Here is a 27466-nt window from a genome sequence, read left to right on the forward strand (position 1 = left end):
AACAGGTCTGCATGAGACGTTGTCATGGGCTCTGGGCCTCCAGTTGGATTCATGGGAGGCATTGTTATGAGCTCTTGGTATTCAGCTCAATTCATGTAGGACATTGTTGTGAGATCCAGGCCCTCAGCTGGATTCCTTGTTCTTAGCATGTGGACAGATTTCCTGCACTCTTTTGTATACTGTTCTTTGGGTTACTCTTATAAATAATCATATAAAGTATGTGTCCTGTATTATGTTGTTCCCCTTGCAAAATAAGCCCCAAACCAACACAAGTGAGTAGATGCATTTCTAAGTATGGGATCCTTGAATAATACGGATCAATTGCCTTCTTTACTAAAGAATAGCTCAGTACATGTTTGCTGATAAGATGAAGACCATATGCTAAGCATGAAGGTATTCCTTAAGGTTTAGTGAATTATAATTATCTATCAAAAAGGATAAATGTGACCAAAACTGTCTTCTAGCCACGTTTAAAACTGAAGGAAAAATCTTGCATGAATGCTATGTATATTGCGCTTCTATTTGTAATCCTTCTTTCCTCCCTTCCTCATTCCTTCCCTCTCTTTCTTCCTTCCTTCCTTCCTTTTTTCCTTCTTCTTGCAGTCCTAGAGATAGAGTCCAGGGCCTCACATGGTAGGTAAGCACTTTACCATTGAGTTACGTCTCCAATTTTTATGTTATTCTTAAATGCTTCATCCAAGGCTTAATCTAACCAATCATTCTTCCATATGATAGCAAAGGATTTCTTATGTGTATAAAAACATCAAGCATATCTATAACTGTTAAAAATCTCTGCAAGAAAAGCAGCTAGCAACTTCAGAGCCCTGAATTATGAGTTGAGTAGATGGGTGGGATCTAGAGTTAGTGCTCAATTATTGTATCAAAACTTTTATTTTTAATATAAGAAACAAAGCCACTAGAAAACCATCATGTCTGCAATTTACCTTTCTAAGAAATCTAATTGTGGCGTATGGAGAATTATTCATGGATAGACATAAATTTAGTTTGATTCTCAACTAGAGGAGGGAGGCTAGGAACTGACTCACACTTTGCACATGTATTGCTTGCTTCTCCTTCTGTCTAAGATACGACTTCAAGTTGCTTTTGGTTTAATGCTATAATCTATGAGCACTGCTAATGGCCAAGCTAATGTGCTGGTATGGGAAATCAATGGTCACAACCAACGATTAGAGTTCTTTAAGCAAATATTCATTGAGAGCACTCCATCCCTCTGTTAAGTATAGAAAATAAATTGTGAATGAAACAAGTACAATTCCATGCCCATAAAATCAGTCTAGCAGAAGAGACATACATATGCTCAACAGGTAAAAGAGAAATCACAGTACAATACAAATAGCCCCAGATACGATGGAGGAAGAAAGTATGCTGAAGTAATGGTCATAGTTAGGAAGAGGAGTGTTTGAATGTTTGTGGACCCTTGAAAATGCATATCGCCTATTAATCCTTAACACAACAATATTAAGAAGGGGGTCTTTATAGGAGCAGGTTAAGCATACTTGTAATTCCTGTATTCTGGGAGGTTGAGCCCAGGCTGGATAATTTAGAAACTTACTGAGAACCTGTAACTCTGCGTGCAGGCCCTGTGTTTGATTTCCACTATTGAGAAGAAGAAGGAGGAAAAGAAGGGGATGAGGAGGAGGAATAAGGCCGACCTTAGGTGGTGCTTGGGCCCTGAATGCCTCGCTTTCGTGTGTGTGATTGAGACAGGGGCAGCAAGGTCTATGAGGAACGACCGTCCAAACATGACCTGTTACACCGCTGTTGTGGCAATCAGTAGTCTCCTGAGATGTGAAAAGCAATGTTTCTAAGCCTGGATATGAAAGCTTCTATTTCACTCAAAAGGAGGCCGGGCTTGGGGCTCTTCCTAAGCCAGAGTGTGTGCACAAAGAGAAACCCTTGCCTCAGAGTCACCCTGGCCTCACAATCATAGTAAAATGTGCACCTCTAGATAGAGACAGGGTGCTACCGAGATCTGTGACAGCCACGGTGCGGCCACTGCCTTCGCCCTCCTCTCCACGTGCTGAGGGAGGCAAAGGGCTGAAGCTCTGGCTGAGGGAGCACAGGAAAGAGGGCCCCAGTCTGAGGTGCTGAGCACCTGCTTCCCAGCTCTTTCTTTGGCCTTTTGTGTGTGAGCACAGTAAGTGTGTTTACCCCTGCATGTAAATGTCTCTAGCTCATTCTTTTAGTACAGGCCATAGGACCAGGGTGGTGTCTAACAAGGTTCATGCCTTACAAAGGAGCTGGTGAGAACTCGCTGGGCCCTTTGCCTTCCTTCTGCATGTTCTGCCACGGGAAGCACAGCAAGGAGGCCCTCACCAGGCATTGAAAGCCAACACTGTGATCTTATACTTCTCACCCTCCAGAGCCATAGGAAATAGACCAGGCACTAGAGTAGCAGGACCTGGTTAAGACAGGGCTGTTTGAGAGCCAGGAAGATGATTCTGAAATAAAGTTTTAACAGACAAGTATCATTGTGGGGAATAGCTGTGAGATGGCCATTAACTTGCCTGGTTATTGAAATTTGAATGGTCAAAGTGAGCAGTGAGGATGAATTGAAGGTGTGGCTGGACATGCAGGAATGAGATCATAGAGAGCCTCACAGGACAAGACTAAGAGTCCACACTTGAGTCCAAGCGTATTTGTGTTCCAAAGAGTGGAAAGGGAAAGGAGTACTATCCTCAGTGTGGTTTACAAATGCTGTTTTGGCTGCTGGGTGGAGAAAGCATGGAGGAGGTGAGCCAGGAGTCAAGGGTGCTCTCAGGAGCTGTGATGTAACTGGGGTAAGAGAAGGTTATCACCTTCTCTTACCCCAGCAGAGGACTTTTGATGTATTACTAATGCTGAGTGCAGTAGAGTTACTGTTGACTTGCAGTGGAGGTGATAACAAGAGAGAGGATCCGAGACCACTCCTGCACTTCTGGTTTGGTGAACTGGAGAGATGGTCCTGCTACGCACCAGAGAAAGAAGTCTATAGATTTGTTTTTGAGACATCCAACTGTGGTTGGCATTTGGCTTACACAGTGGGTGACAGAAGTGTGCAGTGTAAGCAGATTGTTGGCTCTGAAGGTATAAGAATGGATGGATGATTTGTGGAGACAAGGTAGGGCATAATAAAAAGAAGACCTAAGACTTCTTTGGAGGAACTTCAATGCTTAATAGAGAAGAATGATTTTACATAATCTTGTTTAAGCAGAACTACAGCAGGAAATATTATAATGCAAGGAAAAATGTGTCTTTAACTTGAGTAACTTAGGAGCCTAAAAATTGGCTCTAGTTTCATATGTAGTAGGAACGAATGAGAAACTATGTGCTCCAGTTGGTGATTCAATGTTTTAGAGGCATGCAAACTTGTGCTCAGATCCCAAACCTGGAATTTACTGGCCATGGGTAAGTTTTCCAACCTTTCTTAATCCATAGGCTTTACTTATAAGAGATAGAGACAATGAAGATAAATTTCTTATGATGTTGTTTTCATATAAATGTCCTAATTTTAAATTATAGGTGTATGTAAAAGATATTACTATGGCTTAAGAGACCACTCAGTTAAAAAATATTAAAATTTTATTACGGGGCCTGGGCTGTATTTGAGTCATAGATCATGTGCTTAGCACACCACATGCTGTGTTTAATTCCTAGCACCAAACATCACAACAAAATTGTTACTAAGATATTCTTTATCAAGCTATGTATCTTCATATTGTGAACATGGGGCAAAGGAAGAAGCTGTATCTCTCAGAATCAGTTTTGTCAGTTTGGATCATATATAAATAAAACTATAGCTTACATTGACAGAGTGTCTTCTGTGTATCCAACAGTATGGTGGACAGCTGACATATTAACTCATTTAATCTAGGAAGTGGACATATGCTCATGTACTGTCACCACCTCCATTTTAAAGAAGAGAACACTTGAGCTAGGAAACTTGATAGATTGGTCTGCACTCACCAGCGAGTTATATGATCCATTCTTAGCTAGCACCTTTTACTTCTTCTGTCTCTGTCTTAGTCTTTTCCTTGCACTATAACAAATAGTTTAGGCTCGATAATTTATAAACAACAAGAATTTGCTGCTCACAGGTCTTGAGGCCAAGAAATCCAAAATTGAGGTTCCAGGAGATTGTTAGGTGAAGGTTGAGAGTTTGTTCTGCCAAAGATGGTAGAAGGGATGAACGGGCTCCCTCAGGCCTTTTTATTAGAGACCCATAACTAATGCCCTGTGCTACAAAGACTTCACAGCCTAGTGACAGTGCCACATACTAGTACTACGATGAGTGTTATGTTCAGCATGTGAATTGCTGAATGGAGGAAGAGGGGCTGCCAACACTGAAATGTAACAATCTGCGATATCTTCAAAAACATCTTCCTGTGAAGTGCATTGAGTTTTTCCAAGCAAGTATTTCAGATTTGAGAAATTGTAATTAATATTTGAAAAAGCACGGCTATCAAACAATACCGTAAAGTAAATGAATGCTTTTCTAGGAGAAATTGAGGGATCAAATGGGCAGAAAAATAAGTGCAAGTCTACTGTACATGAAAGGAAACATCCAATTAATTGCATACTAAATAACATGGAGAAGGGCCTGAGACCCTTTAGATATGAGAGGTGATATTATATGGCTTTAAGAAATAATACTACAAAAGTGGCGTTGCTTTCTCCTTCCAGTACAGCTTGATTACCGGCCTGCAAGGTGTCATTACTGGCTGTGAGAGAGGGGATGGATTTTTGCAAAAGTTGGCTTGGTATGGGTTTCCTTCATTGCTTTCAGATGCAGATGGTAGTAACCAGCAACTCAGCCAGTAAGAAGAAACTTTTATGAGAAGCAAATACCTTGAATATACTACTGGACAATCTGCCTTTTCAGTAGTTCTAATATTGTTTAAGTCTCATAAACTACAGGCCCAGTTTAATTACTGAGGGTAGGGAATTACTCGCTCCTCACATGGAACTGTAAGATTTATGTTCTCTGACTGGTGGGTCTTTAGTGTGAACTCTGGGTCCATCTTTCTTGCTCCTAGCAGACATTTTCAAAGACTTATCTCCATCTGTAGATGGCAGTAAGTTATTACTGTTTTTTGTTACTTTCTTCCCTGGAAGGAAGATTAAATCTGGTTAGAGAAACAGAATATAAAGAGAATATTGTTCTGCCTTTAGGCCAATATAAAAAACAATAACTCAGAGTTTTTTCAGTGCGAGCTTGACTCCTTTCCCTATTTTAATTTGAGGTAAAGTAGAAATACTTATGTATTCTCAGTGGACCTTTCTCTAGCTAGAATGAACTTATGTTCACATCAGGCTAAACAAATCTAGAATGAATGTACAGAGGAGAATATAAAAGGATTTGTAGAATTCAGCAGCTCAAGAAACCCACTGTTTCTTAAGGTGACAAATCTAAGCAAAATTAGTTCAGATCATAAAGCCTGCTGCTGTCCTAAGCAGTGACATCTTGCTTTCAACTATATGCATGCAAGACATCAAAAATTATTCTTAAGATTCAATAATAAAACAGATGTTTTTCTAAATCACTTCCTGATTCCATTCCTCAGTATGGAAAAGAAACACACACACACACACACACACACACACACACACACACACACACACGGAAGCTCTGTTCTGCATTGTTGTCTCTTGCTTGTGGTAGTTCATATGCAAACCGTGCTTCTCTACAGATGGAGCTCACTACTCCTTGCTATTAAGGGAAACACAGCAGGACCCAGAGAGGATTTGTTGAAGCTGAAAACTGACTTTATAATTTAGCTCTGAGTCTTGATGCGGCATAAGTCACACTATAAATCAGAACACTGGACCCAAAAATGTAAGACAAATAGAGTGAAACATGAATTTTCCCCTTCATACTTCGCTCTAGTTAGTACAATTAAAAAAACCCAACCAGCTCCTTTATTGCTTGTGATTTAGGAGTTAGCCGAGTAGAGTGACAATTTCAGGCTACAGTAGACAGAGCCATAATAAAAGGAAAACATAACCAGGAAGGTGATGCAGCTAGTGTCATATTATGCCAACAGATTCTGTCAGGTTGCTGAAATAAAAGCAGCCTTTCCACTATGGTGAATAAATGAGCTTAGCTTAGTTTCATAAACTCTTCCTATTGGAGTAAGCCAGTTTGTACTTATATCTCTTCTATAATTCCTGTATAAAATTAGCCAAGGCCACAGAGATTAAGTTGGTTATTTTTCACAATAACTGGAGTACACCCTTGACATTCCCAGCATTCCTGTACTGGTAGACTCCCAACATTCCTGTACTGGCAGAACACTGTTGGTCTACACATACCTTGTCCCTTGTGTCCTCAGAACTGAAAGGGTCAGCTTCTTCCTTTCTACACACAGCTTACTGTCAGGGGCTCAGTTTCTCCCCAGAAGCCACGAAGGACGGGCACTTGTCCTTTGCCAGTCTTTGGCAGAAAGAAAGATAGTGTGCAGGCCGGCATCCATGGCAACGTTGTTTTTCTCATCTCCCTATCTATAGATAATATGTTTGCGCTGTTGTAACTCTTATTTTTAAGTATGTGTTTTCATTTTCTTTTAAAGAGCAAAACATAATAACAGAATAACATCAATGAAGACAAAAACAGAACACAAAAACAATAAAAAAATACAGGATTTCAAAAACAAGATGAGAGGAATTAACAATGGTTGTTATATTATGTACTGTTATCTTCCTAGAAGTTGCTCAGGTTACCACATGTAAGAATGCAAGATTGATGGAACAATTAAAGACAATAACAAAAGAAACTGAAAAAAAAAAAGCATTAGAAATGATACAGAGCTTCATTACACCAGACGGTAGGAATTCAGCAATGGCTGTTTTACTGCATATTGTTGTCTTCAAATCAGTTGTTCCGATTACCAGATATAAGCATGCATGGCTGAGGGGGTCTAAGTATGTGTTTTCAATTTCAACAGAATACATACAAATGTAAAATGCATTTAATTTTTGATGAGCAAGGTTATCTTTTTGTTTTTGCAAGCCCCCAGGTATCAAATTACCCTCCTCTCATAGGGATCAGCGAGTTACATTAGGGGTCCATATTTCAGTGTGTAAATATTCATTCATGGATAAGGACCTCTATTTACCTACTCCAATCCTAACTCTTACATTAAGCTTTTTTTGGTGGAACTGGAAATGGCATGTCAGTTGAATCCGTTTGCTTGATTTAAAAAAAGCACAACAATTTGGCTTTTGGACCTGCCAAAAGATCTAGAGCAGGGCAGGAGTCACCTCCTTTTTATCAGAAGCTGGAAAGAGAGAGTAAGGTAGACCAAGAAGACAGAAGCTGTAGCAGAAAATATCCCAGGCATTGTGGGGAAAGGACCTTGGAGATTCAAGGTGATGCTGTGGTCAGGATCCAGAACCCAGGGTGCAAACAGATCTACGCTGAAGCCCCCAGCTAAGCTACTTTCACTACTTGCTGTGTGACCTTGAGAGAGCAATGCAAACTTTTTGAACCTCAGTTTTCTTTTTTGTAACGGAAGAACTGTAATGTCTACTCTAAAAATGTTCACCAAGATAATGAGATCAAGTGTCCAGTATCCTTTATGACACATAGTAAAGCACTCCTGAGCTATAAACTCACCTCCACTACTGTTTAGATTCTCCATACCTCAGTTTTGCCATTTGTGTAATAGAGACAACCATAGCACAACCATCATTACACTGTTGCAAAGACTGAGATAACACACATGCAAGAATTTGAATAGGGCAAGCAAGAAGTGGTGTTAGCTACATTTTACTGCAGCTGTTCTCCTACCGTGAGTTGCTTGGCAAGAGTACAGAGAGGTAGACCAGGCAGTGCCAGAGAACGACAACATGTGTTAAAAAGTCTGGGGTAGTCACAGAGTGCCCTGTATCTGGAGGAGAGAGAGGCAGCAATGTAGTGCCACTGGCAGTGGTACCCGGTCATCACAGGAATGGATCTAGCTTTGAGTGTTTGCATCAACAGCTTGGATGTGAGGCTGAGAGAAGTGAGTGCCTAGAGTAGCTGCAGGTTGTTTTTAACTTTTGATCAACCTGCTATGGTTCAGTCAATTTTGAATCTCACTATTTAAAGAAATCTGTGACTATTTTAGAAATATGGGAAGCCTGTAATGAATCTCTATGGGCAGTACAGAAGCTGCTTGTTCAAATCAAAAGGAGCCTTCATGCTCCCATTTTCAACATTCTATGCCTTTATGATAAAATGTCTTTACATTTGGATGGTTTCTTGCAATTTAGAGCATTTGCCCACGTACAGTTTTATCTGAGTCTCTTACAGATCTGGAGAGAAGGTCCAGTTGGTATTGGTTCTTCTTCGTCTACAGGAAACAAACTGAAATCTTATCTCAAATCATGTAGCTTTTAGCTATTAGTTAAAGAAATTAAAGTAAAGCACTGAACAGTTTCTGATAAGGTTGGCTTTTGCAGTTAATTTTAGGATCTCTAAGATTGTTCTGTGACAAATGTCATGGAAATTATTGCCACGTTATGATTAATATTTTGTCTCCTTTAACTACAATGAAAGGAGGCCTTTCTAACATATCTTCTACACTGGTCTTTTTAAAATTAGTATCTTCTCTCTGGAGTTATTTTAATTTAATAATTCTCTATCTTTTTGAGGAATATTCATTGGAAGGGACTCAGATATTCACAAAAATATTGGATGGAAAGATTTGAAGAGAGCTTTAGTTTATAAGAAATCTGTGGCAGCTTACACCATACTATTTTTAAGGACAAACACAATTTTTTTATTTTTGTACTCTTGCTTCTGGACTCATCTGCATTTGAGAGACAACCAAAACATCACCACATAGGTGGACTGACAGATACCTCAATTAGGGGAAGATACAGGGTATGTGTAGAAACATTTTTTCTTATTCCAAAAGTGAACTAAAAAATAAAAGCACCTATGGAATTGAAATTGAGATTATAGCCAGAAGAGCTAGGATGGGAAAATGGATAACCTTTCATGCCAATTTGATTTCTCATATCTGTGTGGTCCAATTTCAGTTTGAATATTAGCTATGAGATCTGCAATTCTCTGTTCTGCAGGGCTAGAAAGGTGAAGGCAGGATATTTGAGAGGTTTCTCAAAACCTTAATAAAAATCTCTCCTGCCAGATGACCCCTGATAAACTTCAGTCTTCCTTTCAGTAAAAAGCTCCCCAAGACAGGCTCAAAAGCGATGATGTTCCTCACTATTAAGTGTGCAGTCAGCCATGGGAGGCAGCTCAGAAATCTCACTGGATTTTTTTGCCTGACTTGGCAGTTTTAGGTGTTTTGGTAGTAATGCAAATCCAACAGCAAAGGAACTAGGTAGGAATATGTGAACACCAGGTTTATATTACATGAAGCACAGCTTTGGTTGAATATAACTAATATGTGATATTCACCTAATGATGAAATGTGTTGAAATGAAGTTTGTTTTAAAGGCATTCAATATGGTACATCCCACTCACACACCTACTTACGTTGTACTTATACTGATAGGTTTCACAATGATACATTTTTAAGACGTCAGTATGTTCCAACATTTGCATGCTGTGCTGTAGTATCTTCATGCCCCTTCAGCTTCTTTAGTACTGTGTTCAAGATTTACTATTTGTACTATTTTTATGCCTTGTACAATGACTCACACAGAATGTTCTCTTTTTTGTGCTTTTTTGTGCTTTTCCTCTAAGATAGAAGTTTCTTTGTCTAAGGGTAATTTCATAATGTGAAATCCATGCCATGGTAAACAGTGAAAAAGAACAAATTTAAGGTATCCCTTAGGTGGGTTTTACAAGTCTGGCTTTAAAGGAGAGCCGAAGGGATTTTTAGGTTTTTGGGTTTTTTTTTTGTTTGTTTGTTTGTTTTGTCTTTTTGAGATGGGGTCTCACTATGCAGTTCAGGCTGGCCTTGAGCTCACTTTGTAGCCCAGGCTCATCTTGAACTCACAAGGATCCTCCTGCCTCAGCCTCCCCAGTGCTGGGATTACAGGTATGTGCATCCATGCCCAGCTATCTTGAGGAATTTTTGTTTATGTCATTTTTAGTGTATGAAGTATAGGTAAAGAGAAAATCTTATGGTTTCTGTAGATTAACCAATAAATTCTATACGGTCACTGTAATTATTACAAGAATTTTAAATAGTCTTAAGCTGTACTTTTAGGAGAATTTTGTCCTCTAAGCACGTATCATTAAGATGAAAATGAAACAAAGATTTGAAGCTAAACAAAGATGTAAGGATCAGCTGTAAAGAGGTTCAATGTATTTGCAGTCCTTCAACTATGTAAGGACTGAACAGGAGCCAGTGTGGCATTGAAAATCCTCGTTTCTCACCCTGCCACCACCGGGCTGGGTCCACAATTTGTGGGACCCATTCAGGATGCAAATGAGGTGCTCTTATTCCAAAAGCAGAAGAGAGAGTCTTACTTCTCGCAGCCTCTCTCTCCCAAGCTGTTTCTGTGTCTTTTATTGACTCCCTTCCAACACACTTCCTTATGCAGAAAGTACCCACGGGTATGTGCACAGACCCTCCCAGGCATCAGAACCTGCCCTGAGTTAGCACTTGGCCATGTGTCCCCAAGCCTGGCTCTTCCTGGGCCTGTGCTCAGGGTCCTGAAGCTGCAGGACCATAGTCCTGGGCAGGGGCTGGAGGCAAGTGACAGAGAACTTTCCTGGAGACATGGGAGGTGTGAGACAGGCTTCAAGGCCCAAGGCATGCTCCATGCTTCCATTTTCCTCCCTTTTAAAGCCAAATGCAAAGGCACTATAGTGCCAAGGACTTAAAGATGCTAGCTGCAGAGCGAGAGGCTCCCAGAACTGCCATTGCTGAGTGAGGTACCTGGCAGAACTGTACCCACTTCCTGTCTGTGCAGCTGGCTGGTCTGCAGAAGAAGACCTGTTGGACAGTGGAGGACACACTGCTAAGAGAGGAAGGCGGGGCTGCTTCTTGGTCCTGACCCAAGAAGGGTCACATTGTCCTGCTCCCCTGTGACTCTTCATGTCACTATGATTTGGCATTCATTCTAATCCGTTCTGTATATAAAAATGATAAAAGGAAATAATGTGGACTATGATTTTAGTGAAGTCTAATTTCTTACTGATAAAGTCATGATGGTCATACAAGTACAATGCTAGTGATGTCAGGATTTTATTTATATACTATAAGTAACGAAAGAATCAGTAATGTAGTCAAAGAGCATTTGCAAAACAATATTAAACCAAGATTGGTGGATTAGATATAACACTACTATCCAGTAGTGTTATATCTAATATAACACTATATTAGTGTTATATTAGATATATTAGATTGGCTACTATATTAGATTGGCTACTATATTAGATTGGCTACTATCCAGTAAGACCATAAACTGTAGCGCTTGTTGTACTTTTCCATCAGAGGGAAGTTGGTTTCATCTCTGTTAGACAATGTCTACAAGTTAACCACGGTCCCTGCAAAATTAGAAAATAAACTGAACAGCAGGAATCAAGCTCAGCGCTGGAGAACTGTACCTCGAGAGTATCCAAGAGACTGCTCCTGTCTATTCCAACTTGAGGATGTTGTTAGTCACTGGGATTTGTCCTATCCTACTGCTTTCTATGTTTTTACTTCTGACTGTCACGTTAGCAGTCTCTCAGTTGCCCTCAGTATGCTTGGAAGAAGATCCCGAATACACATCAGGGCACATTATGAAATTAGAAAATATTTCTTAGCATATTTAAATCAGCAATACTTAATAATAATGTATCACTAGGCTACATATAATAGCATTGGATCCTTACATCCTTAGGCACTTAAGATTTATGATTTAGGATTCGAAAGATTTTGACAATTTTTAGTCAAAGGAAATCTCAGGGGAAGGTTAGTATCCATAGCATAGAAAGGTGCACAGAGGAGGCCTGTGTCCTACTCTGGATGGTGGGAAAGTCTCCATTCCTCCCTTCTCTGGGTTGTGGGAAATTCTCCATCTCTTCTGTCATACAGTTTTACCTCCTTCTAGAAAGAAAATGCCATTTTTCCACTATATGTATAGATATTTGTGGCTCACATTTAAGCATAGAACATTTTTTGAAGGCTTAATTTGTGTTTCTCTACAGGTGGGAACACTAGGGAGGTAAATAAAAAATCCCTCCACCTGCTTTGTAAGACAGCAGATGAAATAAATCAGTGAGGTGCATATTTAGCTGTAACCTATCTCATGGTTCTAATACTTACATAATTTCCCACCTCAAAATAGACTCCCAATATGTAGGCATGATTTTTTTCCTCTACTGCATTACATTTAAACTTCATACATCATAAATTATATTCATCTAGGACTCAAAAGAGAAAAATACATGTCATGAAGCCTGTGGCAAATAAAGTCAAATATAAATATAAGAAAGGATTCTTGGTATTGAAGCTCACTAAACGCAAACTGTTTTCCCAGTTGTAAAATATTCTAGTATAGAAATCTTTTAAAAGTAGAAAAATGATTCCTTGTGTTGGGCTTTGTGTCACCGAATACAGGATTTCCTCACAGTACTTCTGAGTGAGAGTGTTTCATTGATGTTAATAGCTATTTCCAGAAATGAATTATTTTGGGCAGATAGCAGATAAAATGTGTTCGGAAACTTCTAAGCAGAATTAAGCTGATTATTTTCTGCAGGACCTCTTTAGCACGTTAAAATACCTTGGGAAACTCTAAGAAGAGGTACAAGGCATGTGATATTTTATGAATTTTTCTTAAGAAAATTTCTTCTTCACTCTTTTAAAAGAGGAAGGCTTATTAGTATACCTTGAAATGCAGTTTTAGAAATGCCAGTTTAGCTTTCTTCACACAAATGCATGTGACATCTAGGAGCAGTTAGTGACATACTTGAGATTCAGGATAAAACATAGACCTATTTCCTATTAGATTCTTCCAAATCATTGGAGCTGTAGTGCTTGTATATAGCCTAGTCCTTGATTATAATTCTCAATGTAGAGCATTCCTGAAAATAGTCACCAAAACTACGTAGATAATTAACTTTGAGGTGAAACTAATAGGTGATTTATATTTCAGAGTTTAGGTCAGATGGCATCGAGTTAAAGTCTAGAAAACTACAATTTATCCTGTCTGTACCAAAAGGAAACTGAAAACTATATTTTAAAGATGTTTTCAGTACTGACATCACTTTAAGATAAAGTCCTATCAGAAGGATTCCACTACAACCTTTCCCAAGGCGTGATCAGCATTTCTTAATTGCTAGCATTCAGCAATAATACCTGGGCAAGATCTGCTCGAACCCACTGCTTCATGTTTAATGTCAATAAACAATACTCAGCATTTCTCTCAGCGTGTTTCTCTCTCTCAAGTCCTTAACAAGTTTTAAGTTTTGTCTCTGAAACACTTGAGTTTAAATAGGTAGAAGCAATTTTTATATCATTTTCCTAGAATAAAATGTTAAGCTCTTTTCCTAAGGTACCTGATACACCAGCAAATGGTCAGGGCACAAAATGTTAGGCCTGAGAACTTTGTCTATTGGTAAATCAAGAAAAATCCACTTACTTCTTTCCTAAATTTAAATTCTTAGTTTTAAATTAAAGCCAAGGGATTCTGAATATCTCATACTGCATTCTAGCTTTAACTTTGTTTTGTTTTCATTATTACCGAAGGGTAGAAAAAATTGAAGATGAGATTTTTTTTTCTCCCTACTTGTTTGACCTTGCTTCATAAATATGTTGTAAAAAATGTGTGGAATTTGATAGGTGTCTTTTCCATTGGTCAAACCTTGGAAATTTTAACTACTTGAGACTTTTCACAAATTTGTTACAAATGATGCAGTTTCTTCCATATTATGTTTGTTTGTTCTCACTGAACTATAATTGTAGGGGGCTGGGGATTTAGCTCAGTGGCACAGCCCCTGCCTGGCAAGCACAAGGTTGTGAGTTCAATTCCTGTTAGCGGAAAAACAACAACAACAACAAAAAAGGAGATATAATTGTATATGCAATCACGATTTTAATGAAACTCTGACTTGCAGAGAACTTGCATGCTTTTTGCCCCATAAACACTGATGCAGAGCTTTGTTGCACCACTCAAAGATCGCAGTAATAAAAGTGGTTAGAAAATCAATTCAAATTGCATTTGTACTTTACCAAGAGCCCTGTGACACTTACATTGGCAAGAGTTATGCTTTCCCAATATGTGATCCACTTTTATAAACAACAGAAAACCTTGCAGTTTCAGTCACATTCTCCAAGCGAGAATAAATGACCCCATATCAATCCATTTTCACAATACCTGGCACTTGTAGAATGGAGAAAAGAAAAGATAAAAAGGATAAATAACCGTGGTTGTGAAACCCACACTGTTTGAACCTAAGATTGCGCTTTGTATGTATGAATGGAAAACCACATTTTGTTATGCTTGCTTCAGTGTTTTACAATCTGAGATTACGCTACACAAAAGAGTTCGTAGAAAGAAGTTCCATGTCTTACTTATCTCTGTAAATCCACAGCCCATCACACTGCTTAATGTAACAGAGCCCTTTGGCAAATACTGTGGTAGGAAAAAGGACACAGATGGCAGGAAGGACACACATACCCACTTTCATCAAAATGACGTGGATTCAAATGCTTTCTAAACACGGACATTGAGGGAACATAAAGTAGATACCAAAATATTTAGTTACGATGTGTTATATTTTTTCCAATAAGGAGCAAAAACCTGCCAATGGTTTTGCCTCTCCTTTCCTAACAGAACTTGCTTTTTGAAACTTGGATGACAGAACAGAACATGCCTCTCTGGAAGAAGAGGAATTGTTGAGCTGTGGATGCAAGGAAATTTCTTGCCCTCTTTCTTACCTAACAGCAATATACTGATGTACAAAGGGAAAAAAAAAGGCCCCCTGCTCCCTCACTCCACCAACTGGTCCTCAACACTAAGAAGAAACCAGAAAACCTCAGTGTTGGTTACCGACCAACCTTGATCTGTGTTATGGCTTATATCTAGACGTCCCTCAAAGCCTCACGTGCTCGTGGGTGGGGCTTTGGGTAGATGACTGCGTCACTGTCCTGATACTCATGAGTGGGTCAGGACCGGTGAGTCTACACTAAGCATGAGGCTGGGAGGGGAAGCCTGGTTGGAGGAGGCGGGGTTTGGGGGCGTGGCCGGGAAGGATCTCAGCCTCTCTCTGTCTCTCTCTCTCTTCTTTCTGGTCTGCTTTCACTTCCCCATTTCTTTCTCTGCCACCACCAGGCCTCCTCTGTCGTGTGCCTGGCCTAGGAGCCAGCCGGCCATGGCCTGAAACCTCTGCCAACTCTGAGCCAAACCAACCTTTCCTCTTTTAATTTGCAGGTGTCAGGCATTGTGTCTCAGGGCAGAGAAAAGTAACTTAGACCATCTGCCAGTTTTTTGCCCTCTTCCCAAGAAACTCGAAGTCTTTCTTTTTTGGCATTTTTCTAAAAATATATTTCTGTGTTGGGGATGCTATAAAAGCTCAAATGGAATTCAAAGCCATGTCTTTGGCATGATTCTCATTCTCTGGGCGTCTCCATGTATATATAAAATATACACATTAATAAAGTTCTGTTTGTCTTTCTTTTGGTATCTTTTTTTTTTTGGTAACAAACACTGTCTAATTATGAAGTTATGATGGTAACTATTTTTTGTCTGCTACACATATCCCTATTTGTACCCTGAAATGATAGCATTCCATAATACATTTCTTTTGGCATATTTTGAGTTGGCTATTCGGAGAAACTGCAAACCTCTGCAAACAAAGAAATTGCTCCAAAGGCTACCCATTTTTTGAAAAAAGAAATATATATTTATAAATTTCCACCTACATTTGTGAAGTAAACAGCTAGCAGATATAAATAGGTTTTTCTATTCATTATCCTTCTTTCTGCTTAAAAAAGATATTTTCATAGGGAGCAGAGATTGTGGGTCTGACACCTGGTCCAGACAGAGATTTAACATAGGTGACTTCCCAGTATACTTTCTTTCTGCTGTTCCACAGCCTGCACACCCTCTTCTAGGAGCCCAAGGCCCCATCTCCTTGCTTAGCTCTATATAAGGTCCAGCCAACTTACCCCTTTTTGATTCTCATCATGAATATGCGTAGGTCTGGTGTTCAGGTATGCAATAAAATCTACATGTGTTTCTTCTTTTAATGTGTCTATTCTTGGTTCATTTCATGAACAAAATTATTAAGCTTTTAGAGGGAAAAGAAAAACTGTAAAATTTACCCATACATTAAAAACTTAAATGGGTCTATTTTTCTAAGTGTTCCTTGCTTATGATTGCTTTCTGTTTGTTAAACATTAAAAAACAAACAGATGGGTAAAGCTCAGATAACTGAAATTTCTGTCTCTTGGCAATAGGAAAGGTGCTGGGTGTTCTGAAACATTTTGAAACAGTATAAAAAATAAAATGTTTCTTTAATATGATACTAGAAGCACTATTTAACAAATCCACTTAAGGATTATACAGCTTCCTTGCAGGATGTACCTTTATTTGTGTCTCCATTATTGTAAGATTGTTTTATTTTAAATTAATATTATCTTGGTTACTTTTCTTTTTGTTGCTGAGACAAAATACCTGATGCCAAAATTAAAGAAAGGTTTATTTAGCTAACAGTTTGTGGAGGTTTCAATCCATATTCAGGTGGCTCCAAGGCAGTGGCACATGGCAGGGGGCAACAGTTCACGGTAGCAGAAAACAGCAAAAGCAGCATGAGCAAAAAGGGAGGAGCAGCAAGCAAGCCTCTTTCCCTCCTTTACATTATATGCAAACTACCTGCCCCAGGGTGAGTGTAGCACTTACACCAATAATCCCAGTATGGATCAATCCTAAACTCTAGAAGCCCACTCCATGACTGCATGAAGCTTTGGGGGGACATCTAGACACAAACCATGAAGAATATAATTATACATATTTACAGGCCACAGTATGATGTTTCAATCCAGGTATATGTTATTAGTGACTCAGGATATTTTATTCATCATCTCAAACATTTATCATTTCCTTATGAGTAAAATATTTAAGATCCTTTTTTTATGTAATACCACCCTTATGTGTTATTAGACTAACTATACCACCCTGTAATACCACCCTTATGTGTTATTAGACTAAAGTGGTATCTCAAACTTATTCATCTAGTTTTGCTGTGAGCTTATAAGTATATACCCATTAACTAATCTGTCCACATCCTGCTAATCTTCCCAACCTCTGATAATAAATACTATATTCTCTACCTCTATGAGATCACCTATTGGAAATTCAGTGTAGTGTAATTAAGGTGGTACTTATCTTTCCATGCCTGGCTTATTTCACTTGATATTATATCTACCAGGTTCATCTATCTTATTGAAATTACAAAATTTTATTCTTTCTATTGCCTAATAGAGTTCCATAATAAATCACCTGTTGATGGACACCTAGGTTAATTATGTCTTTTGGGAAGGGCAAATAGTACTGCAGTAGACATGGAAGTGCAGATATCTTTTCTGCATGTTGATTTAATTTCCCTTGGATATACATCCAGGAGTGGAATTTCTGGAGTATGTTATGGGTTTGCTTTTCATATTTTTGAGGAATCTTTATTCTGTTTCCCATACTGACCATACTAATTTACGATGCTACCAGCAATGTAAGAGTTCCCCATAAGTCTTTTGGACACTAGCTGATCAACCTGTAGCAAGGAGCTTTCTCATTGTGGTTTTGATTTTCATTTCCCTTATGATTTGTGGTGGTAAGTATTATTGTATGTACCTCTTGGACATTTGTATATCTTCTTTTGAAGGATGTCTTTTCATGTCTTTGGGAATATTTTTAATCAACTCAATCTTTTGGTCTTGGATCTTTGATAGTGTGAGTATAATATGTAGTGGCATAGTCTTATCCAGGTAATAAATCTGATTAGAAATCTCTGACCTTCTTGTAACTGAAAATGTATATTATATCTATCTCCAGTTTTGAAAAAAATTTTGCCACTATTTCTTCAAATAATCTTTCTACCTTTTTATATTTTCCTAGTTCTTTTTGAGCACTAATGATCCATACATTTATTCCTTTGTTATATCTCATAAAGTGCATAACCTTTCATAATTCCTCTCATTCCTTTTTCTTCTGACTGTATATTTTCAAATAAAGTGACTACGAGTTCACATCTGCTTGCTCAACTATAGCAATAATGTTCTCTACTGCATTTTTCATTTCTTTCATTGTATTTTCAGCTCCAGAATTTTTTAATATTTCAATCTCTCTGTCAAATTTCTTAGTTGTTTCCTCTGAATTATCTTGCAGCTTGCTAAACTTCTTTAAAACATCTAATTTGCATTCTTGGTCACACAGTTAATTCATTTCCATCTCTCTAGGTCAGTCACTGGCACTTTGTCTATTTGGTGATGTCACTTTTGCTGATTATTCTGAGGGTCATGAACTGATGTCTGCACATTGAAGAAGAAGTAGCATCTACAGTTTGGTTTTATGTGAGCACATCCTTCAACAGTGACCCTGTCCAGATTTAGGCAGGTCTTCATTTGTGGTTCCTAAACTAGTGAGTGCTGTGACTGTCTTGTGCCAGGGAGTTCCCTGAACTCACCACAACAGCAGAGGCTGCATCAGTCTAAAATCCCTTAGCCCCCAACACTGGGGTGGAGTCCAAGCTTCTGGCACTGAAGTCTACCTAGTGCTGTGAGTTACTCTGGTGACATGGGCCCAGCATGAGTTTGTCTCATTGTGACTGTGAGTGCCTGTCTGGCACCAATCAAGTCTGGGGACTCACTCCATGAATATGTGTGCACTGTGGCACTGTGGGGGTCTGTCTGTGCCATGTTTTACTGGAGAAACCCTCATATAGGTTCCATGCCAAATTCTACTCTTATTTCTCTTTTCTGAGGTGGACAGTCTTCCTGCATTGTATTGTGTTGCACGGAGTTGGGGAAGGAATGATACAGGTAATGTACAACTGTTCTCCTTATCCTCTTCAATGTGTTTTTCAGTATTATGCTGTAACCCTATGTTCTAGAATCTCTCACATGGTTTCTGTCCTTCAAGAGAATGGTAATTGCATGTGTGAATAGTTGTTCAGATTGATGTTTCTGTGGGAGACTGTTGCAGTGAAGGTTCTTTTCCACCATCTTGCTCTACCCCTCTCCAAGAAGTTATGTTTTTGCTTTGTAGGGTATTAATAATTTTGTTTCTAACCTAGTTATCTCATTTTAGAATTGTTTCAGTGACTGCGTATGCTTAGTCTCTTGAGTCCTGTTTAATCCAGCTTTACTGTCATGCTCATTCCTTCATTACTGAGTTGCCATAGGTGACTATATTTGTATGAAAGTCATGTTTATGACTTTTTAAAATTAGTCTTGGACACTGTATTTGAGTTATCTTGCCAGAATCCCATCTTATAGGATTTCCTACTGGGCAAGGAGGAGTCTAGATTTTGTGAAACCTAAAACTTATAAAACTTTAGAACTCAGGTTAACAAAAACAATTTAATTCATATCTATATCTATATCTATATCTATATCTATATCTATATCTATATCTATATCTATATACCCCTGAAGTCTCATGTGCTCATAGCTGGGCTTTGGGGGAGGTGGCTGGATCATGGGTGTGTGCTGCTGAATTAGGGTGTGTGATACTGTGATTAAGGGTATGTGACAGCTGAATTGGTTTAGCCTCCTTCTGGGTGTGGATAATGGAAGCCCTACCCTGGATGTAGGTGGCACCAATCAATAGGCTTGTAGCCTGGATGGAATATAAAGGGAGAGAGGAAAGACAGGATCACTGTTTCTTTTTGGTCATGCCACCCTGCCTTGGAGCCAGCTGACTGTAGACTGAAACCTCTACAAACTGTGAGCCAAAGAAAACCTTTTCCTCCTTCAACTAGTGGGTGTTAGGTATTTTGTACCACCAACGAGAAAGTAACTAAAACAATGTATAAAGCAAAATACCAAAGGAAGTCACAACAAATTATATGGGAACCTGAAGATCTGGGTCTCTTTCTTGGAACGCTCTCCACTTCCTTCACAGGAAATGCTCACCTGAAGCTGCTTCATGATTGCAGTGTGCTTTCTTCTCCCAAGGAGAACTAGAATAACCCATTGCAATTCCTAGTGACTTCCAGGTCTCAGAATGTCGTGTGCAATGTGAAGGCACATCAGGGTGAAAAGCTCTGTTATTAAAAGAAAGATGTCAGCAGATCAGGCATTGTGGAATGTTAGGCTGTGAGACAAATTGAAGAGTAATGCCTCCTTGGGCAGCAGGATTGTGACGTGGCTCTCAGGTGTTGTGTGGTGAAGATCCACATGTGTGTCATGGAGTGACCCAGCATTGAGCATTTCTGGTAGGGCAGCATGCCCTATCAAAACAGAATCATAATGGTACCTGCTAGTAAGAAAACCTTTGAACCCTGTCTGCCCTCAGATTGCCCAAAACCTGTAGAAACTAGAAGCAGAACAGGGATAGAAAATAATCAGGAAGAACACACTATGTTCCTTCCCCACTCTAAATTTTTGACTCAAGGTCCTACTCAACCAGGCCAGAGATTGGCCCTAAATTGGAAAAGACATAGAAGTTTTAAACTGGACCAGCTGTTTTAAAAGGTGAAAGATTTATATGATCTGAAGAGAAATCAGAGTATAGACCAGCTGTTTTAACACTTGAACATTCATAGAAGTATTAGAGCCTTAATGGTGGGTAATGCAAGGTCCTATAGTTACAATTTACCTCAGTGACAGAAGAAAAACTCCTTGTCATATTCGCAGCCCCTTAAGCCAGGCTGATTTTAGGGAATGAATTGCATAGAGAAATGCCTTAAATGCTCAATTAACTGTCATAAGGCAAGAGATTTGGTAAAAGTATGAAATCACATATGTTTCTAAATTTTTACTTAAAACAAGATCAGATATTGTACTTAAAACAAGGTTGGATATTTTCCTTTTGTATCTCATTTCTCTAGCTACAGGGGCTACCTACTAGTGAGATATTTGGGTGTTTATATCTGACAATAATCTAGCCAAATACAAAAATTCATTTTCTGCTGTGAAAGACACTTAAATTCTCTGTACAATTTTGAAATGTTTGCTATAGACAAAAAGTGAAGAAACTAAGAAGGGTTAAATTTCTGAAGATATTGTTAGTCTAAATACATGGCAGGAAAATGATCTGAAATAGCCTATTTTTCCACTTAGTATTTACAAAAGTAGTTTAAACTGCTGAGCTAGATTAGGGGTAATCTGGCTGGGCTGCAGAGTAATAACTGAGAGATCCCAGCAGGTGATGCCTGGCTACAGGACACTGGGAGAAGACAATGAAGATAGGAAAAATGTTTTCAGGGGCTGGGTCTGACTCATGGCAGAACACATGGAAAGGAGACATAACACTCTAATTTTTCATATGGTGTAATAGTGTTACTGTAGCAATTTCCAATTCAATCTGTGACTCCTACCTCATTTTGAAGTGTTAAATGACTCGGAAACTAAATACTCAGAAATCATGAAAATCTGGCTTCTATCAGGCAATGTTAAAAAATACGTCTATGTAATGAGGTAATAGGGAAAACACATTGAAAGGAAGGAAAGAAGGAAGCCAATTTTTACTTCTATTCACATGGGACATTTAGGAGAAGGGGGTTAAAAAGAATCGAGATGTGTTACATACATGTAGCAACTTCTCTGAGGAATGTAATCATACACTGCAAACATGTGCCAGTAACAGTTAAGAAACTTTAAAAAATAAAAGTTAAAATTTGACAGCAAAAAAAAAAATACACATTTTTTGGAAGTTGCTTAATTTGAGTTGAATCCTCTTTGTTAATGAATAGAATAGCATTAATACATTCACTTATTTACCTAGGGTAGTGGCTCAAAAACTATGGTCCCACACATCAAATCCTATCAGTCATCTGTTTTTGTAAATAAAGTTTTATTAGAACCTAACCATGTTCATTTATTTACATTTGTCATTGGCTACTTTCTTGCTACAAGAAAGAGCCCATTTGTTGTCCTTTTATAGAAACAGTTTGCTGACCCCTCTCTGAGCACATGGAGGATTTCACTGGTTAGGGTTGATTAGAAACTATGAGAACAGTTTCAGGCATAGAAAACAAAAGCATCTCTGTTCATGTGTGGGAAGGATAGATTTTCAATGCATGACAACAAATATACATAACTCTTAGTTTCTGGTAAAATTGATACAAGTGCTGAATCAGAGTTTCAATAATTATTTACTGTAATGTGACTGACATCAGTTTCTGGGGCAATGGTTACATAGAGTATATTCCCAAACCTGATGCTCCTTCTTAATTATTATTTAACCTATTTTAAAACATCTGGTGCAGAAAGCAGAAAGTGATTTAAATATTATCTGTTTAATTTGCTAACCTTCCTTTACCCTGTTGGAAACAGCTTGTTCCAGGTCCGTGGAGATTTGGATACTCAGAATAACCCTTCTGTATCCCTTTTCTAAGCTGAATTTTACTACATGCAATTTGGACTTCTCTGATATGAGCAAGCACAAGGGCTTGAAAACTCTCGCACAGATTTATAACAAAATGAAAAAGGGTTGGACATTGTTCAGAAACATGTAGTGGTACTCAAAGAAGAGTGACATTTGCTCAGTAGGGTTGCTGAAGTGTTACTTCCCTTAATACTTTCCCACATGAAATTTGTCTTCCTGTAACCAGATTACGGGAATGTAGACACACAATGTACGGCTAGCATTTTATATCACTAGAGTAGACCAACCAAGCCACTACATTTTGTGATTATTTTGTTTATAACTAGCCACTATAACTGCATTTAATTTCAGGAACCCTAGTGTCCAGTACTGTGGGACTGAGCTCTGTGACTACCCTACTTTTCTTCTAAAACACACTCTTTTAAGGTTATCTCTTGCTATGTTACCATTATTCTTGTTGGAGAAAATAGGTGTGCATTCCTAAGAGATATATGCTAGAATGCTCACTATGTGTAGGTGTGTGTGTACTGAAAAATTTCTCCTTTTCTTGAAATTCTTATTTGCCTTGTTAAGAGCAATTCCTCCATCACTGGACTGGAACTGCAACTAAACCATGATGGTAAACTCTAACCTGGACTTTTGTGTTAGAACTTTATGCTCACATGCTATTCCTCTTTTTTTTTTTTGTAATAATGACTCATTCTGAATGTAAACAGTATATTACTTTGAAAATATAATAAAACCAGCATATCTAAGAGTTATGCCTTCAGGTCATCTCTGTGAAATCCAAAAAGATTGAATGATTACTTTTGTGATTTAAATTGATCTGTTACTTCAATAAAGAGGAGAAGAGGTAGAGAGTTTAAAACTCAGTTTGCATAGACATGAGGTAAGACCAGTCACAGGGTGGGAAGGGTGCTGCATTTTGGAAGAGCTTGGAGAAATCACTGTATAATGTGACAACAGCACATAGCACATTTGGATCTGGAAGGTCCCTCTGAAGTCAAGGTTTAGGGCTTGTTCTCTATTGGAGATAGCGGGAACCTTAAGCTGTGTGGAGATGTGGAAGGTTCTCGGTCACTGGCTGGTGTCTTAGATGAGGATTATGCACCCCAATCTCTCCATCTCTTCTGCTCCTCTTTTGTTTCCCAGCTGCCATAAGGTGGGCAGCTTGCTCTACTTTTTGTTTCCAAGATGATGTGCTGCCTCTGCAAAGCCCAAAAGCAACACGGCCAATGGGGTCATAGATGGGAATCCCCAAAACTGTGAGCCAAACAAGCCTTTTTCTCTTTACAAGTTGATTGCCTCAAGTGTTTGCTATAGAACACTGACTAATACATGGAGGAAGGAAAACATTGCCTTTGGCCAACAGCATAGATTGGAAATGCATTAGGACAATTAAAATCCAGTCAGCCAAAGTCAGACTGGAGCTTCCCTGGCAGCTGTTGTTTCTCTACATTTTTTTTTTGGAAAACATTATTCTGCTCAGTATATTCCCACTGAGGGAAGGTGTTGGGGTCACCGTGGTGGTTCTCTGCATCTTACTTTGATCTAAATTCTTCTTGATGGACTGAAGCTGCTCATTGGCTTGCTGGGAGTCTAGATCCTTTAGGATGGGTTACTTCAGAGACTACTAGACTCCTCATAATCCAATCTCTTCCTGAGCTCCACCTCTGGTCACACGAGATTTTAGAGGACACTCTAGAGCCACCCTATAACAACAGCATTTTTACTCTGCTAATCTCTTCTGTGTCCCATCACTATCTATGTTGTTCTTACACCAAACTTCTGGCCCTCTAGCGCTCTCTTATGATCTTCTGAGGTGTTTTCCAGATGGTGTTCTGGAGCTGGCCAATGTCAATGTGTTAGAGAACTGATGCACAGGGGGAGAGCTGTCATGAGCACCGTCATGAGCCTCTATATGCAGCAGATGCCAGGGGTAGGTTAGAGAATTTGGCCACTGGAAGTCAAGATGGAAATGAAAAATGTGAAATGTTTTCCTCACTGGTGCTCTGATGATCTGAAAGGGCTTAAACACTGCACACCAAAGTCAGTGAATGCTCCAGTGGATTCCTCTGAGGTAATTGAGAGGGCCTGAGAATCATACATGGTTATGGAAGGGCAAAATACATAATGCAAATGGCAGGAGATCAACAGATACATTTATTTTATTTTTATTTTTATTTTTTTTGGTTTTTTTTTTCCAGTACCGGAAATTGAACTCATAACCTCGCTCTTACCAGGCAGGCGCTGTGCCGCTGAGCTAAATCCCCAGCCTCAACAGATACATTTATGTGGGACAGTTTACTGTGATACCTAAGGAGCTGAGGAAGCTTCCTCACTAGACTGAAAGCTCCTGTATGCAATACTAGAACTTTAAATACACACCTTTTTTTTACATGCTTCTTGACTCCCAGTTAGGTCTCAGGCAAGATTTGTTGAAATAATTTTAAGACTGAATGTATAAAGTATAAGCAAACCTAAGATTGCTTGATGTATCCTAATAAGATGATTATCTTTATTTTTTATTCTTATATAACAATAACTGAGTTGGCAGTAGTGCAAGGTTCCTTAATCCCAACAAATAAGAGCTTTATTTCATTTAATATATACTTTGCTTAATGTTCTAAAGTAAAACCCTTGCATCTCTCAGACAGCTTGATGCTTTTGCGGGAAATTGGAGTTTGGTAGTTTTGTACTTGTGCATAGCTGTGCTACCACAAACTCATCTTAAGCAAACTGTATTTGTTAACTAATTTTCATGGGTAAAAGGCACAGTGTGGCTTCCCTGAATTTCTGCATAATCGTCTCCCAGTGCAGCAAAGGTGCTTGTCATTTCAGTGTTCAGTGGGGGAAGTACCCGTTTCCAAGCTCATGTCGTTCGTGTAAACTTCATTTCCTTATAGTTGTAAGACTCGGGGCATCAGCATTTCTGGACTCTCAGCCTGCGCCACTCCCGCCTTCTCTAAACTGCCTCACCAAGTTACATCTCCCAAACTTCTACCTGCTCCACCCAAGCCAGGAACAGCATCTCCTTGTAAGAATGAGCTCGTGGTTCTCTGTGACCTCCTTGTGGAAGTGACATCTTGCCTCGCTACTCTTCTGGTCATTCCTTTGGTGAAAATGAAGCCACAGGCTGCACCCGAAGGTGATTGCTGATAAAGGCTTTGTTATAAAGCAGACTATTTAGTGGGTAAAGCTTTTACTTTGTTTCCTCCAGGAAAGTGATAATGGTGAAGAAAGTCATCTTAACACTACACTCAATTTCACTCTCTTTCAGTTATGTAAAATTTGATCTATTGTGGTCTTCTTGTATTAAATATGTTTATATTACTGCTGTTATGGTAAAATGTATAAATCAAGACATCTGAAGGCAAATTTCTAGATGGTCTAAGAGATGATCACTTCCTTTTCCATTATACCGGGCTCCTTTCTTTTTTGCACATTTATTACTGTCCGGCTTTGATTTTCTGGCAGGCGCCAGAAAATTTTCTGGTATACATGCCACATTCATATTTTCATGTCTGTCCTGTCTTCTTTTTCTTGTCTTTGCTGGTTGTTGCAGTTGTTGTTGCACTTTCCCTCTCATTTCACTTGGCATTCTAGTGATCATATCAGAACCCACCTCTGCTTCCCATTTCTTTCCTGCCTCTTTGAAAGACTTTTTTCTTTCAGACCCTAGGTATACAGTTGTAGATGCTTACTTTTATGGAGTCATTGTTAGCTACTTGTGAGGCTGTCGCTTGGAAATACTGAGGTGAATTAAGATATTTACTGCATGATCTGGTCAAATTTTCCTTGCTTTGAATTATTATAACCTGTGTATATTTTAGCTCCTTTTCTGTCCTTATTTGTAGCCTTGGAATTGGGATTTGTCAGCAGATTGAAGAAGTTTGGAAGTACGTTTTATGCCGTCTAAATGACACTTGCAAGAGTTGATTTGCAGAAGACATTTCAGTGGAGCAGAAAGTAATTTTAATTAAGATTTTAAACTTCTAGGGCATGACAAATCTGCACTTCAAGGAGGAAAAATTATATTGAATTGCACACAAAAAGAAAAGACTGATACAGGCATATTTTTATCTTACTATTAAAGATCTAATCAGTTTTTTGGGAGAGGGAATGAGTTAAAAGCAAACAAAAGAAAAATAAATAAACAGATCCAAAATTATTAATGGATAGCAACCTCTTATTCATATTTGAAAAATCAGGAGCACCTAGATTAAAACTTGGAACAATTTGATGGTTCCAAAATCCAATGCAGTTATCTGGTTATTTTGAGGGTCTGGAAATCTCATGACTGGACCCACAATGTGTAAATTGCTCTCTGCCGCAGTGTGTCTCATCTAAATGATGCCTAGAAGAACTGAGGTGTTCTAGACCTGGATTTTCAGACCTGTGTGACCCAGCTGGTGACATCTGAGCCTGCAGCGCTCCAGCACAGGCTGGGGTCGCAGGTGGGCCCAGACCTGAGGCAGGCAGCAGTGTGGTTGCCACACAAGTGTCGAACACACCTTGTTGCCCCTCAGCTCCCTACGTTCAGCCCGGGTCACACTCCATGATTATGAGGAGCCTTTCGTTGTTTGCTTGAAGTTTTCCTACGAAGCCTCTGAACCCATGAATATGGCCTGCATTCTCATGCAGTTTTACGTTTTCAGGAACATGGCCAAGCAACATGGATGCAACATATCTCTGTAAGAAAAATAACAACAAAATCTTATTATGGGATTGTGTCAGTTTACGTGGAGAAGGTATAGGATATTTGATTCTATCCAGACATACTTTAATGTGTTTTTCTGTGTAAAACATGTTGCAGTTGTTTGCTAGTATTGTCATGTGTACTCGGGGGTAAGGTAAATAACTTTAGCAAAGGCTCTTGTTTTTACATGTTTGATCTCACAAAACCTAATACAATTTAGTGCAAAAGGAGGCCCTCAACAAACCTTGTTGATTTATTGAACTGAAGTGTATCCTTGTATTGCAGAAGTTACTAACTGACATCTTATAAAGAAAAATGTCATGTTCATTCATT

The sequence above is a fragment of the Chinchilla lanigera genome, unplaced genomic scaffold (assembly GCF_000276665.1).
Source record: "Chinchilla lanigera isolate Chin_1 unplaced genomic scaffold, ChiLan1.0 scaffold00087, whole genome shotgun sequence".
Lineage (NCBI taxonomy): Eukaryota > Metazoa > Chordata > Mammalia > Rodentia > Chinchillidae > Chinchilla > Chinchilla lanigera.